Below are 18,739 nucleotides of genomic sequence, written 5' to 3' on the forward strand. Positions count from 1 at the left end.
AAAGGACGCCAAGACCTCAGTTTTGCTTCTGCCTCCACAGATGCTGACTGACCAAAGCATTTTAGCACTTGTCCTGTTACATCCCAGTCACAATGTAGCTTTCAAAGCACATGGGTGTGTAGAGGTTGCGACCCATTCAAAGCAGCCTCAGATTGTTGATAAAATTGAAAATGAAAATATAATGAAAAGGTCAAAAGCTTTAAGTTCCTTGGGGTCAATATCACAAATGACCGGACTTGGTCCAACCAAGCAGAGTCCACTGCCAAGAAGGCCCACCAATGCCATTACTTCCTGAGAAAACTAAAGAAATTTGGCCTGCCCCCTAAAACCCTCACTAATTTTTATAGATGCACCGTAGAAAGCATTCTTCTAGGGTGCATCACAACCTGGTGTGGAAGTTGTCCTGTCCAAGACCGAAAGAAGCTGCAGAAGATCGTGAACACGGCACAGCACATTACACAAACCAATCTTCCGTCCGTGTACTCACTTTACACCGCACGGTGTCGGAGCAGTGCTGCCAGGATAATCAAAGACACGACCCACCTAGCCAACAGACTTTTCGTCCCCTTCCCTCCAGGAGAAGGTTCAGGAGCTTGAAGACTTGTACGGCCAGATTTGGGAACAACTTCTTTCCCACTGTGATAAGACTGCTGAACGGATCCTGACCCGGATCTGGGCCGTACCTTCCAAATATCCAGACCTGCCTCTCGGTTTTCTTTGCACTACCTTACTTCCCATTTCTCTATTTTCTATTTATGATTTATAATTTAAATTTGTAATATTTACTAATTTTAACTATTTTTAATGTTTAATATTTGTAATCCAGGGAGCGGGAAGCACAGAATCAAATATTGCTGTGATGATTGTATGTTCTCGTACCAATTGCTTGGCGACAATAAAGTATAAAAGTAAATTGTGTTACAATAATATTGTAGAAATACAGTATGAAGGTTAATATCAACAGGAAAATAATCCCAAACATTTTATTTGGCAAGTCTATTTAAAAACAAGATGCTCATAGTGCTGGTCATCCCCACCTTGTAAGCTGTCAAGGAACCCGTCATCCTTACAGAATTCTCCAACCCTGGCCCCAAATTAGAGATACATAATGAAAGTTGGTCATAGGGATTTTACTTGGGGGAAAATTTAAACACAAAATGCAAAAAAAAAACAACTGACAGCATTTTATTTTCTTTTTGGTCTCTCAATATGATTGAGCATTAACATTTGGATGTCAATACACACAAAATGCCGGAGGAAGTCGGCAGGTCTGGGAGTATTTATTGAGGTAAATAAATAGCCAACATTCAGACTGAACCCCTTCATCAGGAAGGGGACAGACGCCAGAATAAGAAGGTGGGGGAGGTGGGGGGGGATGAGTGCGAGCTATCAGGAGATAGGTGAAGGGGATTCTGGGTTCTGCCCTCTTCTTCTCCAGTCCTGAAGGTCTCGGTTGGAAAAGTCGATTGTTTATTTCCCTCCATCGATGCTGTGAGTCCCTCCAGCATTTTGTGTGTGTTGCTCAAGATTTCATTACACTGGCTCGAGGTCACCGTGCGCTAACCCCTTGAACTCCTTCTGTTACTACCTTTTTGCCATGAACCCCGATCCTCCAATCCTATCCCCTTCCTTGATAACAGCTCCCCACAGAACGACTCACAGACGAAAACCTCCGCTACGCGGCGCCCTGAAATGTCTGTGCGCACGTCCTCGGACTGAAGAGGGCCTGAAGAAGGAGGAACTCGCCTGTGATTGCCAACGCAAACACAATGACAGCGCACCGACTGCGAACTGAATTTCTTTATAATTTTAGTTACGGCGGACCAATAATTAAAATAATAAATAAAAATTGACAAAATCTGTTGCTTCCATGCACGAGTCTAGTCTCCAAGTTTAAAGTTGGCCTTAGCTGTTAAGTAATGGCAGCGGCTCACTTTAATGTAAAAGGTTAACGTGAAAGATAAACATCTCGTAGGAACGCGCCTCAATTTGGGACTATTTTTAAATTTCATTGACATGGAGCACGGAATAGGCCCTTCCGGCCCAGTAAACCCAATTCTAATCCTAGCCTAATCACGGACAATCTACAATCATCAGTTAACCTACCACAATGGGGGTTGCGTTGCAGAATATCCCGATACGCACGAGTGTTTTAAGAACACACACCGTAAAGTGAGAGTCGCAGTTTATAACTTCACCATGGCTATTTCCGTAAAACGTTTAATTACAGCGATTAATTGTCAGTTTTTATAAGGATCCTATAATCTTGCCTTTTCAATGAAGGCACCGATGTAGAATGCATTTTAAACCACGGAACCTTGTCCTTCCAGTTTAAAAAATGCGCACGTATATGATGACAGCCAGAATCGAAACACTCAGATCGTGTGGGCGGGACTGCTGTGCTTAGCAACCCGAGAATTTGCGAGCGATTTATTTCCTGATAAGAGTCTGTGCTGCATCGTTGTTGGAGATTTCCAAGCGGCAGGGGCTTGTCTCATCTTGTCCGAGCTGTTTAAATAACGTGATCAGCTTCTCTTCTCAGCTGCCGAGACTTTGTTTATAAATTGCAATCTTTAAATGTTACCTTCTTTTGGCGTATAACGTTCTTGACAAATAGGAGAAGGTTGTTCAACTTCAAAAAAGCCGCACTTTTAGAGAAGTGCTGTATTTTATCCTGCACATTCCTGGAGCCCGTGGCTAACAGCGCGTTTTAAATTAAAAATAAAAACTACTGAAATGTGCATCGTTCTCAATGATTTTCCTTACACTAACTTAATAATTCACATTCATTTAGTTGCTCGAATGACCCGCTTTAATATCCAAATTCAAAACTTATCTATAGTTTCTTAGAATAGAGGTGGGGTGAACAGTTTTTACACAAATAGGAATAGTGATTTGAACTTTAAAACAACGCTAATGTTAATTCATTTCAAGGCCGCATTAATATCACTGGCGCTTCCTGATTCACTGAGATTCCGAATCACTTCCTCCTTCCCGGGATAGGTTTTCGGTTTTAGTTCTTTTACATAATATAGATGTAAATTGGTGACAAATTAGTGATTTGTCTCTGGAGAAACACTGTCATCGAGGCAGCGGCGGGTATCTACCACCAGTGAGTTCGGTCGCAGGTACAGATCTTAAACCTTATTTTAAACCACTTATGTTAAAATAGTTCCAGTACCAAACTCGAGAATTAAACTTGTTTGTTAAGTTTAGAACTAATATTGATCACATCGAGAGATTTTTCTCAGAACTAAATTTGGATTTCGTTTGGAGAGTGATGAAATACGTGTAAATATTAGTGTCGGAGTCGAACATCATTTCGCAATCAGTTTGTACTCCATAGCAAACAGAAACTTGTGAACTTGTTTGTCACAAGTGATTTTCTTTTTTATATAACAGTCACTATTATCGAGTACGTAATGAAGGTGTCAAGCGAATCATAAGATTGCTGAAGATTTTCCGCTTTTTGTATTGCCGTCCAAATAAATTAAAAATGAAGGTTGGTAATTGATGGGTATTGATGACACATTTATCTTTATAGCATAGTTAATAGGTCGTAAACTTCTCATGAGTACAGTGTTTTTTAAGTATTATTACTTTTACCTGGAATAAAGCGAAGACGCTAGAAGTAGCCCGGAGGCGTTATAAGACATTGGTCAGACCGCACTTGGAATATGGTTAGCAGTTGTGGGCCCTTATCTAGGAAAGGATTTCATCCATCGAGATACACCGTGGAACAGTCCTTCAACTTATTCCGCCCAGCAACCCCCGATTTAACCCTGGCCCAATCACTGGACGATTTACAATGACGAATTATTTGACTAACTGGTATATCTTTGGACTGTGGGAGGAAACCGGAGCACCCAGAGGAAACCCACGCTGTCACGGACAGAAGGTCCAAACTCCTTACGGGCTGCGGCATGAAATGAACCCAGGTCACTGGCACTGTAAAGCATATGCTAACCACTACGTTACCGTGCTGCTAATGTGCTGGCATTGGAGAGGGTGCAGAGGAGGTTTACGAGAATGATCCCAGGAATGGAAGGATTAGTGTAGAAGAAGCATTTGATGCTTCTGAGCCTGCACTCGCTGGAGTTTAGAAGAATGATAAGGGATCTTATTGAAACATTACTTATATTGCAAGGGCTGGGTAGAGCACACATGGAGAGGATGTTTCCTGTAGTCGGAGAGACGAGGACTAGAGGGCACACCCTCAGAATACAAGGAATTTCTTTAGTCGTTGGATGGTGAATCTGTGGAATTCATTGCCACTGAGTGCTGACAGCCAAATCATTGGGTATATTTAAAGCGGAAGTTAATAGGTTCTTGATTAGTAAGGATGTCAAAGATTACGGAGAGAATGGGGTTGGGAGGGATAATAAATCAGCCATGAATGAATGGCGGAGCAGTGTCAATTGGCCAAGTGGCCTAATTCTGCTCCTATGTCTTATGGTCTAATACATAATGCAAATTGTTCAAGGGTGAGATCATAGGTTTGTGCAAGAGAATGGAAAATAGCTAGGGGAATGGGATTGAAAATCATTGGAAGTGCAGGTCAGACAGCATTTTTGGAAAGAGACAGAATTAACTTTTCAGGTTAGAGACCTATTGTGAGAGGGGGTGGAAATGGTGTATAATTAAATTGGGAGTCCAAAGACCCCAAGGACTGAATGGCAAATGCTTTTGATCAATTAATTGCATAATGTTACTGATAATATGATACTGGACAGAGTACAATATAAAGTAGGATGGAAGCTGGATTAATGTGCCATGATTTTAAAACGCAAATCATACGTGGAGGAAGTTTCACTCAGGGTGGAGTCTGTTTTGGTGATTGTTTTTGAGTGATATTATGACTACTGAGACATGATCTGAGCACATAAAAAACAAGAGTAGTCGATCATCAGACCATGTTCCACCATTCCTTTAAGATAATGGCTTATCCAGTCTTGATCTCAACACCACTTTACTGCTCTATTCTCCTTGCCCTTTGACTCATTTGTAATTCAAATTGTTATTATCCTCTGTCTAGAATTTATTCAATAACTTCCACCTCACACAAATAGAGAATTCTAAAGATTCTTGAGAGAGAAAAAAAACCCCTCATCTCCATTTTGAAACAATGCCCCTGGTTCTACGTTAGTGGGTGGCACAGTGTTGGGCTGTCGCCAGTGACCAAGGTTTCATCTTGACCTTGTGTGTTGTCTTTGTAGAGTTCACATGTTCTTCTGTGACCACGTGTGTTTTTAACCACTTTCCTCCCACATCTCATATAGATGTTGGTAGGTTAATTGGCTACTGTAAACAACCCCTGAATACAAGTTATTAGCAGGAGAATTTAATGGGTGTCTGAGACAGAATTTTTAAAAATTACAGTACAACAGGGAAATAAGTAGAGGGGGGGATAGGCATATGATAAGTAGGAGAGGAGCAGTCCAGGGTAGCATGGCAACGTAGCAGTTAGTATAGCACTGTTACCATGCCAGTGACAGTTTCAATTCAATCTGCCAAATATAGATTCTCTTTCATAAAATTACGTTGACCCTTCTGTGTATGATTTTTCTAAGAATGGTTGATAATCCATCAGCAGTCAGTCATGCACCTAATGACGTTGCAGATGACCAGCATACACATCTACCCTGACTGGTGTAATTTGGTGCTTTTGAGTGCAATCTCTGACTTTTGATGAACATTGCACAGAACAATTTGAAGCACATCACTGAGGAATTTATAATAAAGCATCAATGGAAGGGTGTGTTGTATTGATGCCCTGCATACCGCATCTGGCGGTGTCAGTTTTCAATGAATAGAATACAGGAGACTTCATCAGCAGAACTTTACATCACTTTGGTTACCTTTCTGTACTAACCACAACTGAGCTGCAACTTGGTGATTATACATCTCTTCATCACCCTATATTATGCCTTGACATTACACCACTAATGCATCTAATTCAATTGGGTATCGAGACAGACGATCATCGTGTGCTTCACAGTATTTTCTTTGTCCATCATTGTAGCCTTTTATACAATTAATCCGTGGCTGTTATAAGAAATGTTGCTCAATATCTGATGCATTTCTGGATGATCATGTGGTGATGGTACAGCAGTTGTGAGGTCCAAATACAATGGAAACTGCATGATTTGGTGTGCAAACTGCCATTGCAATATTTTTGTTGTGTTTGTAATCAATTTCACAATTTTTGCAGGGAAATCCATTGGGCATCAATCACATGCAACACCTACTTAGCACATTAAGAAAATGACAAGTTTCTAGACTTTGAATTTTAAATTACACCACAGAATGGTGGGATGATGATGAGCTCTGTTCACTAGTATCTAATAATCAAAGGTTTGGGATGATTTCAAACTGTGGAACTGGAGCTTGAAACAATTAACTGTAAAATGATTATTGTATATTGAATATCATCTATGTTGAATGCTAAGAATTTTCAAACTGAAATGTAAAATGTTGCAATCATAAGAAAAAAGTTACTCCGGGACATGGTCCATGAAGGCACTGGAGTGGCTTCATCGCTTCATGAGTCCATTTTGTTAAGTGGATGAGAATTTACCTCCATATACTGCAAGCAAATAAAACAACAAAATGTAGACTGTTAACGCTTCTAACCATGAAGCTGAAATGTACAGCCTTGCTTTGACTGGGATGAAATGAGGGTACTTAACAATAAAAGTAGCACTAGTGATAATTGCAGTGCCCCACCTGGGTGGTCAGACACCAGGTATGGTGTATGATTAATGAATACTGTAGATAAGGTGAGTTTTTCCATTTGCAGAGATTTATTTATTTTACTTAGAGATTCAGCGCAGCCTGTGCTGCCCAATCACACCTATGTGTCCAATTAATATATGAACCCATATCTCTTTGGAATGGAACTGGAGCACCTGGAAGAAACCCATGCAGTCACAAGGAGAACATACAAGATCCTGACTGACAGCAGTTAAATGAACCTGTGTCACTGGCATTGTAATAGCTTTACACTAACCACTGCACTACTGTGTTGCCATTAAGGCCTGAACAGATTTACCACAGCCTATTGTGTTGACAATGACTTTAAGTAATTTCTGAGAAAAGGATTAATTTTAAAATTGGCATGACTTTTTTTTAGATATTTATAAACAAAGCAATCTGAAACTATGAACACTTTAGATTTGTCACCTAAATACTACTAAGCAAGTCTAGAAGAAAGCCATTTTAGATTAATAATGGAAAAGGAAATGGGATGATGCATGATTGTGACATTTATTTCTACAGTTCATTCAGTAAATATTTAAAACAGTTGTGCAATCCTTTATCCAATTGCAACATGACAGACTTGGTAAAACATTTCACAACTGCCTCATTATTGCTGATACTTTCTCTTCAACATCCTTGAATTTTCTGAACTATGACTGCTGCAAATGGAGAAAGAACATTCAGAATGATATTTATAATCTCCACTCTATGCATTGGATGTATGCATACGGACTGAGAAAAACAACAGATGTGTACTAGCTCATTTGTACCATATGCTTGACCTGTCTGACGCATCCTGCATCATCTGTGAAAGAGTCTGTGGCTCCTATATTGGCCTTATCAGTCACCAAGGAACCCATAACGTTGGAAATGAGCCAAGTCATTCGCATTTCCAAGGAATTGTCTAGAAAAAAAAGATGGTTTCTCTGCTATTTCCCTGAGGAAAAGGTTAGTGACAGTCTTCAGCCAGCTAAGATCACAAAAAATCTACTGTACAAGAGGTAATTAGGAATGGAAAACTGAAGTACAGATGGCAATTTCTGCAAGCTCTTAGCAGGTTAGGGGGTTTTAATGGAGAGAGAATAAAATTTTCATTTAATTTCAGGTGAATGCTTTTTCAACAGTACTGTGAACAGTTGGAAAAGGTGATAAGGGTAAGAGAGAGGAAAAGGGAAAGTCTGTGATAGAGGGGACAGATGATGATTTAAATGGACTGAGAATACAAAGAGATAGAGGGTGGCAATTGAGAAAAGTAAAGAAATATAACTCTAAAGGAGAGATAAGTTGAAGAAGCAGAATCATTGTTTGAATTTGCCAAAAGAAGATATTGAAAATCTGAAATAAAAGCAAAAAGGCTCAAGCTCATATATTTCAGTTTCTGAAATCATTGAAATGAATTGTCTGAAAGGCTATAACGTGGCCAGTTGGAAGATGAGATGCTGTTCCAACAGATTATATTCAGCTCATTAGCACTGTGTTAGAGGCTAAAGACAGAGAGGTTAGAGTGAGAGTGGGATGTAAAATAAAAGTGACGGAATAGGGAAAGGTTATCCTAAACCGAACTACTTCACCAGACATCTACCCTGTCTAGATAATTATCATTAATGAATCCAGTATATTTCAAGAAAAACAAGTAAATTGCTGTTTCATTTGAGAGGAATATTTGGAATCCTGAATAGTTACAAGGGATGAGATAGAAGTATAAGGTTGCATTTTCGCAACTCTGTTGGAGTGATAGAACACTTCAGCATAGAAACAGGCCCTTTGGCCCATCTAGCCTGTGCCAAACCATTAACCTGTTAGTACCATCAACAGGAGTGAATATTGGTGGAGATGGAGAAGTAAACCAATGTGTCCCAGAAGGAACAATTTCATTGGAATGTTACAAGGGAAGGAGAAATTTGATGGGTGGCAAATGAACATTCCAAATAATGGTTTTCAAATTGATTAGTTTCACTTTCCACAGAATATTTCAGTTCATTATTGGTTAGTATCACACAACCTACCGAGTATGACTTTGGACTGTGGGTGGAAGCCAGAACACCCGAGCATTCCACAGGGAGGACGCATAGACTCCTTACAGATTGCGCTGGAATTGAACCCCGAACTCCGATGCCCCCAGCTGTATAAGTGTCACGCTAACCACTCTGCTACTGTGGAACCCTTGGAGATACTTCATATTTCTTCATCAACAGGTATACTTTGTTAAAAGAAGTAGATTTGATATAATTTTTTAAATGGTGCAGGCAATTTTGCTGTCAGTTATAACATATCTAATTTGTGACCTGTTCACAACAATTCTTAAAAAAAAAGCAAGTGTTCAAAAGGATGTAGAATTACAATAAGAATAAATCAAAAGTTCGGATTTGCATGCCTTCTCATTAGCTCTGATACTTTGTTTTTAAGTCACAAGCTACTTCAATATTTACAAAGTGAACTATTTTGTTAAAGAACATTGTGTCCTGGACAGTGAGTAAAGATATGGTATTTGAATGGCTAACTGGCTTCTAAACATAATTGTGGCTGGTTTCATGATAGTGCTCGGATAAAAAAGTATGTGTGTGTGAAAAAATTTATATATGTGTGTGTGTATATATATGTATGTATATAAAATTCTATATGAAGGTAACAGAGGAAACAAAGGAGAACAATGTGGCATAATTTCAGAAATTAATCACCTTGTACATTTTTGAGTATTCTTTATTTATGAAACATTAAGCATTTTGAGTCAGAGGAATACAGAAAGTGTTAACTAATTTGGAAAGCCATTATCACTTTCAGTGGTATTTATTGACATTTAGATAGCACTCTGAGGAAGTGGTGACAACAGGTGTCAATAGAAAAGAAAACCTCTGACTGGGGTTTGGGGGGGTGGGGTGCAGGGTTATATAACTAATTCACACATAGGTCACTACTTTCAGCATTATATATTTTCATTGTATTGTTAATTACTGCCAAATTCGTAAGCTGCAACCTTTGATCCACTTTCTGTCATTAAATAATTATCACATTCTGAGAAGACAACAGGGAAATGAAACCTATATTCAGGTAAATCAAGATCAAACAACGCACATAAAAGTTGCTGGTGAACGCAGCAGGCCAGGCAGCATCTCTAGGAAGAGGTACAGTCGACGTTTCGGGCCAAGACCCTTCGTCAGGACTAACGAGATCAAAAATGCCCAGTCTACTTTTCTGGTGGGCGGGACTGGGACTGGGACTGAGACTAGAAATGTGCACAAAACTAGTTAAAATGGGTACGTTTCTGAGGAATGCACGCTAAAAAGACAGGGTACATGGCGTCTAACTGCGACGAAGGTACTCTCAAGACCATAAAGAATGATACCATTAAGAAAGTCTTTGACTACAAGTACCTCGGGTCAAGAATGATGAGTTTGGAGAAGGACATAAAGATACGGAAGGCGCTGGCCTGGAGGGCTATGAATGACATGAAGGAAATCTGGGAGTCAAACCTGACCAGAGGGCTTAAAAAGAGGATCTTCATAGCAGTCATAGGGTCCATTCTCACATACGGATGTGAGACGTGGACACTCACCAAGACTATGCGAAAGTCTCTAGATGGTTGCTATACACAAATGCTCCAGATGGCTCTTGACATGAGTTGGCAACAGCACATGACGAACATCGAGCTCTATGATGACCTACCGAAGCTCACCAGTAAAATCGAGGTGAGAAGACTGCAACTAGCGGGCACTGTCTACGCCACTCTGAGCTACCTGCCAGCCTAGTCATCATATGGGAGCCCAAACATGGGAGGATGAACCCTGGGCACCCTCCCAAGACTGTGGTCAACACGCTCCTAGAAGACAGCGGTGCGGCTAATGTAGATGAACTGAACACACTGATGAGGGAGAGGGAGAAGTGGAGAGTCCATCATCGTGCCGGACGACGGCCCCCTAGGCCTGAGTCGACGTAGTAGTAGTAGTAGCAGTAGCATGCTAATTTTGGAAGTTTATACATAAAACAAATCGAATACCCATCTCACATAAACACTTGGCAGCTACTTGTGTCCTTATTGCTGTATCATTTGTTGGGGAGCAGCATGGAACACTGAATACAGACGAGCATATCTTTCAGAGGCCTGAAGTAGATCCAGACCTTGAGGAAGGATTTTATTAATTGAGGATATTGTAAGTCCAAGTTGTTCCATGTAATGTGACTCCATATTAGCATTTTCACTGATCTATGATCCTTCATTTCTTTTAGACACATAACAAGCAGCAACAGACCCAATCAGATGCAACATTATAAGATCAATAATGTTATTTTCAACAGTTATAAAATTAAAAAGTCAATTGCTAAGCAGCGGTTTTGAATGTAGTCAGTAGCATAATTTTTAAAAATGTGATCAGAAATCTTTTGCCTGGTCCTTGTGGGTTAATGTGAAAAATATAATGTTTCTTAATTTCAAAACATTGCAAAAGATTTCACAGCCAACTGTGGAGCCTTTGAAAAGTGATCAATTTCTACCCAATAACAACAAATGAGATCATGACAAATAACACACATCAAAGTTGCTGGTGAACGCAGCAGGCCAGGCATTGCTTGAATTTCCAGCATCTGCAGAATTCCTCGTGTTTGTAATGACAAATAATATCATTTCGTAATATTGTTTCAGCGATATTTCAGATGTTCAGATCTTCCTTGATCTTTCTTGCTCGTGTAAAAGACAATAAGTACATAAAGGCAATCTAATTTGTCCGCATTTATCCCATCAACTGTCCTATTAGGTCATATTAAAACACAAACAACAGGAATTCTGCAGATGCTGGAAATTCAAGCAACACACATCAAAGTTGCTGGTGAACGCAGCAGGCCAAGCAGCATCTATAGGAAGAGGCGCAGTTGACGTTTCAGGCCGAGACCCTTCGTCAGGACTAACTGAAGGAAGAGTGAGTAAGGGATTTGAAAGCTGGAGGGGGAGGGGGAGATGCAAAATGATAGGAGAAGACAGGAGGGGGAGGGATAGAGCCGAGAGCTGGTCAGGTGATAGGCAAAAGGGGATACGAGAGGATCATGGGACAGGAGGTCCGGGAAGAAAGACGGGGGGGGGGTGACCCAGAGGATGGGCAAGAGGTATATTCAGAGGGACAGAGGGAGAAAAAGGAGAGTGAGAGAAAGAATGTGTGCATAAAAATGAGTAATCCCTCCCCCCCCTCTGCATTCCGCAGCGATCGCTCCCTACACAACTCCCTTGTCCATTCGTCCCCCCCATCCCTCCCCACTGATCTCCCTCCTGGCACTTATCCGTGTAAGCGGAACAAGTGCTACACATGCCCTTACACTTCCTCCCTCACCACCATTCAGGGCCCCAAACAGTCCTTCCAGGTGAGGCATCACTTCACCTGTGAGTCGACTGGGGTGATATACTGCGTCCGGTGCTCCCGATGTGGCCTTTTATATATTGGTGAGACCCGACGCAGACTGGGAGACCGCTTTGCTGAACGTCTACGCTCTGTCCGCCAGAGAAAGCAGGATCTCCCAGTGGCCACACATTTTAATTCCATGTCCCATTCCCATTCTGACATGTCTATCCACGGCCTCATCTACTGTAAAGATGAAGCCACACTCAGGTTGGAGGAACAACACCTTATATTCCGTCTGGGTAGCCTCCAACCTGATGGCATGAACATCGACTTCTCTAACTTCCGCTAAGGCCCCACCTCCCCCTCGTACCCCATCTGTTACTCATTTTTATGCACACATTCTTTCTCTCACTCTCCTTTTTCTCCCTCTGTCCCTCTGAATATACCTCTTGCCCATCCTCTGGGTCACCCCCTCCCCCCTTGTCTTTCTTCCCGGACCTCGTATCCCCTCTTGCCAATCACCTGTCCAGCTCTCGGCTCTATCCCTCCCCCTCCTGTCTTCTCCTATCATTTTGCATCTCCCCCTCCCCCTCCAGCTTTCAAATCCCTTACTCACTCTTCCTTCAGTTAGTCCTGACGAAGGGTCTCGGCCTGAAACGTCGACTGCGCCTCTTCCTATATATGCTGCTTGGCCTGCTGCGTTCACCAGCAACTTTGATGTGTATATTAAAACACAATTGTGTTTAAAGTTACTGATCATTGATCTGCCATGTTCTGCATTGTCCTAAATGCTCATTTTGTTCATTAATAAACCCCAGTTTCTCAATATAATAGAGGTGCTGCTTAAATATTATTATTATATTGAAGTCACTCTCCTAAGTTATTTTGTTCTTTTAACGAAAAAATTCTTAATGAATATAGAAACCTGGCATAACATTCACTAAGACTGAAGTTTAGTTATTTGCTTACTGCCTATTACCCCGCTGGTATTTAGGGCAGCAATGAAGGTCCTCTATCTCTCTCTGTCCTTGTCCATCTTCTCTATGTGCCCCAGGTGTGGTGCAGGGTCCTCATTTCTGCCACCAGGGTACAGTGCCAGGCTGTCTTTGATCTCCCACATTTTCTCTGCCCTCGGGGGTCCAATGAAGTGCTGCCTTGATGTCGGACTCTCTTCTCATTATGTGCCCAATCCATCTCCATTGTTTCCTCATGATAATTGTGGCCATGGCCTCTTGATGACGCTGAAGGAGTAGAGTGTGTTTGGAGATCTTTCTTGGCCAGAAAATATGGAGGATCTTCCGGAGGCTTATGGTGTGGAATGACAACAGCATGGCAAGGTCGCTCACTGTCACGTATCAGCATTCTGACAGAGTGTGGACACAACACAGCTCTGGTACAGCTTCACCTTGGTGTGGATGCTGTAAGTGGTTAAGCCCCATATGTTGCTCATTGACCTGAAGACTTTTCCCACTTTGTTGCGTCTGGACTGGGTGTCAAATGATGTTTTCCAGGTAGGTGAATCTGCCGGTGCTGGGTAGGTCGACGCTGGAGGAAAGCACTACATGAGGGTCATGGTTTCAGTCTTTATCTGGCTGACTCTGAGTCCAACCTGTCCACCAAAGGACATAGGTGCTAAGTTTTCTCTTGCATGCGCTGGTATATATGTTACTGTAATACAAGGTCATCCACAAAGTCATCGAAAGTAGAGAATAGAGTCTACCTAATGCTCATCTGCTTATCTTTCATTGTTTGCCTGTAAACGGAGTCAATCACAGGTTAAACAATGTCACTGACATCAAGCAGCCTTGCCTGATTGCTGTCTTGACTTCAAAGCTCAAATTGGAGCTCACTTTGGATAAACTGGACAATTTTGGAAGGAATCATGTATGACCTGAGAATTTGTCAGATGCTCTCCCTGGGGATGCTATCAAGAGTCAAGTTTATATGTGATTTAACATGACACAGTCAAAGTTGAGTTTATTGTCCTATGCACAAGTACGTGCAAGTACAGGTGAAATAAAAAATACATAGCTGCAGCAGCATCACAGATGCATTACATCAGATACACAATATTCACACAATAAACACAAATTAAAGATAAAGCAGAGACAATTTTTTCAAGAAAGAACACGATGGAACAGAATAAAAACTCCCACTAGAATGCAGTGCAAAATGGTTATAGTGCTAATAAGCTGATAATTTGTGCAAATAATCATTTAATACAAAAAGATTGTGGAGATCTATTGTTGCACGTCACATTTTATCATTCACTGAGAGACTGTATATTGTTCTTGTGTATTTAATATATCAATAATGTTTGAGTAATATTGTAAATATATTGTTTGATTGAGTATTCTTGTTCATTTAAATAATTCATTATGGTTATATGTATGACGCTCCTGACTGGCATACATCATTGCTCCACCGCATCATATGTGCGTGCCTCGCTTAAAGTAAAAATGAAGTGAAAGACTTACTGTGTTTTATATTTTGGACTTACAAAGCATAACAGTGATGATCAGGAAGTTTTAAACAAGTGCAAGATGACCTACCTGTTGAAGTGCAGCAAAATGTTTGAGTTAAAATTGCAGTGAGAAACTGTCGAGTAAAAAAGAACAGCACAGCACATGCTTCTTGGGGAAGAGAAGATGATTGAGTTTAATAAAAGGCAGGAAACAGTCAAATTCATGGGTTCATAAACAGAGAACCAGGTGATAATAATCATAAATTAAAAAAGCAGAAATAGCTAGCTACATTGAGAAGATAGGTGCATTTGATCGCACAAGAAATAACTAATTTTGTATATTGAATGTATTGAGCAGTATTTTAAAGCAAATGAAATAGTCAATGAGAAATAAATACTAATTTTGCATTGGATTTAAAGCCATAAAGTTTGCTTAGACTGCTCCAACCAAACCAGCAAGAATGAGTTTTGCTGATATCATGAAAGTAATGCAGAAACATTTAGAACCAAAATCATTGTTGATTCCAGAATGATTTAGGTTTCATAAGTGAAATCAAAAGGAAGGGGATTCCATTTCAGCGTATGTGGCTGAATTGAAGAGATTGTCTGAGCATTGTCAGTTCGGTAATGGACTTAATGATGCACTGAGAGATCGTTTAGTTGTGGAATCTTATAAGAAAACATTCAAAAACAGCTGCCAACTGAGGCACAACTTAAATTTAAAAGATCATTTGAAGTAGCTGTTTCAATAGAAACCTCAGACAGAGATGCAATTGTGTTGCAGTCGGGAATGAAAGTTAGCGTGAACAAAATTGCAACATCTAAACTGAAACCGGCCTGGCCGAACAAATTGTGTTACCATTGTGGCAGGGCTCACCTACACCAGACCAAAAAAGAAAGGAGTCAATAGAGATACGAAAACAGAGGATTCATCAGATGATATTGTCAATACTCTCGTGAACTAAATGGCCCTTCTCATGATCAAGATGTACATCCTAGAAAGAAGAAAAAGGAATAGAAAGAGGAAGATGACATAAGTGGTAGGAAATGGAAGAGGATAAAAGAGATCCAATTTCTTGAGAAAGTAACGAATTCAGGGATATTCACAAGAGACTAGAAGAAGAAAAATGAAGGAGAGAAAAAGAAAGACAAGTTGAAAAGGAGTGAAGAGATAGAAAGAACATAAACGAGAAAGAGAAAAGCATGAAAGAGAGAAGGAACATGAGAAAGAAAAAGTCTAGGAACAGAATGTGAGCAGGATCGGGTCTGTGAGCGAGACCATGATAGGGACCATGAAAGAACCAAGGGTAAGGAAAGGGATCAAGTGTGGGACAAAGAGAGAAAGAAGCTAGGACTGGGAAAGAAGCAAGGATCCAAGTAGATCCAGAGAAAAACCGATAAAAGAAGAAAGGAGTCTAGAGCTGTCAGAACCACTTCCTGCAGTCTCAGAGTTCTGAGACTCTGAGAACCCCACTCCTACAATCACCATGGAGGAGGCCCCCAAACCTGAGAGTGTTTTCACAACCACAAGTCTCACCTACCAAGCAGGATGACCACTCTTATCAGGAAAGATGTTATCCCACAAGATTAAGAAATCATCCACCGGAATTAAATCCTTAACACCCAATGGGACAATTTAAAATTTACTATGCTGTGGATGTCTATGTAGTAGTTGCATTATATAGTGTACTGTATATATAGTTTACGTATGTACTATATATACTCTAGTTGAGATGAGATGCATTCTCTATTGAGTTAGTCTATAGCTAAGCAGGGAGGAGTGATGTATATTTAATATATCAGTAATATTTGAGTAATATTGTAAATCTATTGTTTGATCAAGGATTCTTGTTCAATTAAATAATTAATTATGGTTTTATACATATATGGTGCATGAATGTCAAATGTGTGTGTCATATGTGTGCGCCATGTAAAAGTGAAATTTTTCCTTGCTTAGCTTACACATTATGGACTCCTTTTAATTAATTTTACGTTTTGGAGTTCCAAAACACAACATTTCTGTCTGTGAATCAGTGTACTCTTTTGCGGAAAATACATTTCAGGTTCAGTTCGATTTATTTATTATTTCTCCACTTACCTGCACTCAAAGGAAGCTAGTGTTAAACATTGAAGGGTTACTTTAGTCTTACACCTGCCCGTATTAAAAAAGAACCTCCTTTTATTTAGCACTTTCCACATCTTCAATACGTGTTGTTATGCAGGTACATCAGATAGATTATACACAGTGTTATTACCTCCTCCCCTGCAGATTGTAATGAGGTAAGTATGCAGGTAATATTTTACTACAAAAAAGATTGGTGCTGCTGTGCAAGTGATATAAGGTGGTCAAGCTATGGTGAGATATCCCTAATTCTTCCTAGAATAGTACCAGGAGATCTCCCTCAGTACTCTATAGCTTAGCTAACATCGATTTTTTTGTCTTGAATAAAACTGCATCACCAAATTTTATAGAAAGTCCATGGTTTTGTTCACATGCCAATGATGTTACATTATTTGCATCCATAATAATGGATCTTTCACTCAACACATTTAAACTAATGAAAAGTAGGGGATAGGATAGAGTTCTAAAATTAACACAACAGAAGTTCATTATGAGCTACTTTAAAATGATTTAGAAGTGTAGTCTCTCTACACTTTTAAGGAATTGTTCAGTATATCTTGGGTTACTGAAGATCAGTAATTTCCATAGTTCTTTGAATGCAGTTTTAAAAAGCAAGTTTCTTATATAATAGTCTGCTTTTCAGTTTGTAATTACCTTTTTGTAACACATCCCTAGCATATATAGCTCGAATGCCTCCCTCAGATAGTACTGGATGTTGTTTTACATACTCTACTGTGATGCATGATGTTAGAGTTTGACATTTTTCCAGTTAAGTAGTTTCTCTGAGTTGGTTTCTTCTGATTACTATTATTCAGCTAAATTTATCAATGTGTGACAAATGCATACTTATCTTTTCCATCAACACCTTCAAATTATTCAACTAATTTCCGTTGTAATATGATGGGTATTTTTAAGCTGAGATCCTTCCTTGCTTAGCTTACAATGACAAATTAGAAATCTTTGAACACACTAATTGTGATTTTTGATCTGTCTTTGCAATGGGCTCCAGCAAGAGATAATATTGTTGTAACATTATTGACATTATTTCCCAGCAAAGCTTCCACCTGTTTGTGTTGATGAAGTTTACCCAAATTCACTTCAACCTGCTTCATGTTTACCAGCTGTCAAGAAGGAAAATAGTTAACAGTGATGAAATATACGACACCCAGTGTCCAAAGGCTGACACAGTATATCTCTGAACTGTTGATTTAATCAAAATAGTATGGTCCCTTCATTCCTCAATAATAATTCAAGAAATCCAAAACAAAGGCAATTTATCACCAAAATTAGCTGTCAATAGAGGGGGTACATTTCTGGTTTGCGTAATTTCTGGCCCAGGATCCGCAAAAAGTGCAACCTTTATTATTGGTGTAAATCTATATCACTAAACTGACATGGAGAGGTCTGTTGCTTTGAATAGAGACCTTGATATGACCCAGATGTGGTAAGAGTAAATAATTCATGAGTCATTGTTGAGTTTCTTTGAATAGGAATCAGTGGCCAATAGCATCATGACATTTACAGTAATCTGGCAAGAAGTTTCTGTTGGGAGTGTCCCACGGGGAAAGGCAAGAAGCTAAGTGAAAAGAAGAAATGAGAAAGGAATTTGAAAAGATATTCTAGGTGTGGGTTTCCAGTTCTTAGGCTGGAGATCATTGATTACACACTACCCCTTTGAGTTTTTTCCCCACTCTTTCCTCTGCATCCATTTCTCTCAACTTGTCAACTGGCTTACATGAAGTTGATAACTTCATAGATGTTTTCTTGATTTTGGCAGATTAGTGATGTTATTAATAAAAGGATATTATGGGGAAGGAGACCATTCTGTAAAATTTCAAAGTTCAATGTAAATTTATTACCGAAATATGTTACCATATACTACCTTGAGAGTCATTTTCTTGCAGGCATTTACAAGAAAAAAGAAATACAATGGAATTTTACAAAAAAGCACTATACATAAAGATTGATAAGCAACCAATGTATGAAAGAAGACAAACCGTTCAAATAAAAATAAAACTGAAAACATGATCTGTAAAGAGTGCTTGAAAGTGAGTCTGTAGGAATTAGTTC

At 39.8% G+C, this 18,739-nt stretch overlaps 1 protein-coding gene across 1 annotated transcript in view; it reads left to right on the forward strand.

Moving 5' to 3' along the window:
• Positions 1 to 3,008: 3,008 nt before the first annotated feature.
• The window catches only part of rbm47 (RNA binding motif protein 47), a 205,880-nt gene continuing 190,149 nt past the window's right edge, over positions 3,009 to 18,739 (forward strand). Inside the window, exon 1 of the mRNA XM_063043265.1 lies at positions 3,009 to 3,128. The gene's annotated coding sequence lies outside the window, so the exon portion shown is untranslated. The remainder of the gene's footprint in view (positions 3,129 to 18,739) is intronic.

The sequence above is a fragment of the Mobula hypostoma genome, chromosome 3 (genome assembly GCF_963921235.1).
Source record: "Mobula hypostoma chromosome 3, sMobHyp1.1, whole genome shotgun sequence".
In the NCBI taxonomy this organism is placed as follows: domain Eukaryota; kingdom Metazoa; phylum Chordata; class Chondrichthyes; order Myliobatiformes; family Myliobatidae; genus Mobula; species Mobula hypostoma.